The sequence below is a fragment of the Prionailurus viverrinus genome, chromosome D1 (assembly GCF_022837055.1).
Source record: "Prionailurus viverrinus isolate Anna chromosome D1, UM_Priviv_1.0, whole genome shotgun sequence".
NCBI lineage: Eukaryota > Metazoa > Chordata > Mammalia > Carnivora > Felidae > Prionailurus > Prionailurus viverrinus.
In genome coordinates, this window is record NC_062570.1 from 1,399,138 (window position 1) to 1,401,770 (window position 2,633).

Genomic DNA, 2,633 nt, shown 5'->3' on the forward strand with positions numbered 1-2,633 from the left:
TCTGGTCTCTTATAAAAGCTGTGTTTTGAACAATTGCCCCATCAGCAACATGAAGCAACACGGGTTAATGATGCTCGGAGACTTGTGCAACGCCACAACGCGATGTGGGACTCCACGGTGGGGTGGCGGTGTCCTGCAACAGAAAAACAATTGCAACTTGCTCTTCTCTGTTCTTGGGGTTTTTTGGTCAGAGATTTACTCTTGCCAAGCTGTCTGGTCTAGGGGAAGGAAGGGAAGCTTGATCCTGAAGTTCGAGAACAGCAGTTACCTGTGGGTTTCCATTTCCTAGGTGTGGCAGATGCTGGGGCCAGGTTAATTTATGCAGGAGTGTTGTTGGATTCATGGTAGTTATCTTGGGGCCGGGGATCCCAGAGACTCTCTGGATGTGGCCGGGGATCCCAGAGACTCTCTGGATGTGAGGAGAGAGTGGCTGGGCATGTGGTCAGCAAGCAGGACCCGTGTGGGGTCCTGGAGCAGCTTCTGGGAGATGGGGTTTGGGCGTCAGTGTATTAGAGAATCCCCAGGCTGCAAGCTGGATTTTCCATGGGAAGGACAAAGAAAGCAACAGTGATGATGATAAGAGTACTCAGTGTGTTGAGTACGTACGACGTCCCACATGTACCTGCTGTACGTCTGTTGTGTCCGGCCATCCTCGCACGGCCTCGGGATGCTGTCATGTCCTGCATTTTGCAGAGGAGATCAGATCCAGAGAAGAGAACTTGTACAAGTCATGTGCTGAGTGAGGGGGGTGGGGGGTGGCTGGGACTCAATCCAAACGGTGGGTCCTGAGACTCCGAGCGGGCAGGCACTCCAGCAGCCACACCTGGGAGCCCGGCTGCCCCACGATGAGCACCTGGTCCAGGCCTGTGACAAACTGGGGGACCCTGGCTTGTGTTCACCGAGGAGGACGAGATTGTGTGTGTGCATGTGCCCCCGGGGAAAAGACGTGGGGAGAGGATTTTCAGCCCCTATGGCTGCAAATGGGCTGCACTGGTTTTGAGGGGCCCCTGGGTAGGTTTTAAATCATGTCACCTGGTCACAGTTATTCTGATGTACATGTAGATCATGTCACTAGACAGTCTTTGCGTGTGTTCATTTACATATATTTACATATATCCTGCAAGGACAGGTGTGTGGTGTATAAATGTGTTTATCAACATGACCAATGTTTGCAACATAGGACACGTGTTGATATGGAAATAGGCCTTTGTTTGGGATGCTATATAGGTCCCTCTAGAAATTTCTCATGAGCTTTGGAAAAATCCAAAGAAATGCGTCTCAGGTTAGAACATATCTGGGCAGCAGATTAAGTCTCCTGGTGTAGATTCCTGCATTCACCCAAATGTTTCCTGTGACCCACCATATGCCAGGTGCTGTGACGGGTACTCGATTATGGGAGAGAAGGTCAGAGGGGTCGGGATGAAATGCTATGGGAGTCTGGAGGAAAAAGCAATGGTGGGGGAAGGTGGAATCAAGGAAGGCTTCACGGACGAGGTCGAGCTAGAACTGGACCTCGAAGGGCAAACACGAGGTAAACGTGCACAGTTGCAGAAGCCCAGGCCCTGAATGCATGTGCAACCTCCTCGGGTTTTTAAAGCCGTTCTAAGGTCGTGATCGTGTCAACCATCCTGGGCGCACAACTTAATCAGGATGTGGCTTCCCCCAGTTTATTTTTTTTTAAGTATTTTTTTTAACATTTATTTATTTTTGAGATAGGGGGAGATAGCAGGAACGGGGGAGGGTCAGAGAGAGAGGGAGACACAGAATCTGAAACAGGCTCCAGGCTCTGAGCTGTCAGCACAGAGCCCGACGCGGGGCTCAAACTCACGGACCGCGAGATCATGACCTGAGCCGAAGTCGGACGCTTAACTGTCTGAGCCACCCAGGTGCCCCGCTTCCCCCAGTTTAGATCTCTAGTGACAAATCCTCTGCCCACTAAGGTTGCCTGAACACTGGTCTACCCTGTGTTGAGATATTTTGATGCATTGGCTTGTTTACAAGGTTCATAAAGGCACTTTCTTCTGAACATCCTGGTCAGTGATTTATGCAAGAATCCAAAACTTGTGGTGTTTGTATAAATGTTATGCTAGACAGAATTCTGCAAAAAAATAAAAATAGAAGGACCTTATGTTCTAGTAATGCACTTCTGGGTATTTACCCAAGGAAAAGGATGACACTAATATATATATGCAGCCCTATGTTTATTGCAGCATTATCTACAACAGCCAAATATGGAAGCAATGTAAGTGTCCGTAGATAGGTGAACAGATAAAGAAGATGTGATATATATAATACAGATATATATCTAATATATAGCGAAAAATTATATATAATAGGATAATTATACATAATAGAATATTACTCAGCCATAAAAAAGAATGAAACCTTGTCATTGTGGCAACATGAATGGACCGAGAGTGTATTATGCTAAGTGAAATAAGTCAGACAGAGAAAGACAAATACCATATGATTTCACTTATATTTGGAATCTAAAAAAACCAAATGAGGGGTGCCTGGCTGGCTCAGTCAATGCAGCATGTGACTCTGGATCGTGGGGTCGTGAGTGCGACCCCCCTGTTGGGTGTGGAGATTGCCTAAAAATAAAACCTCAAACCTTAAAAAAAAAACCCTAA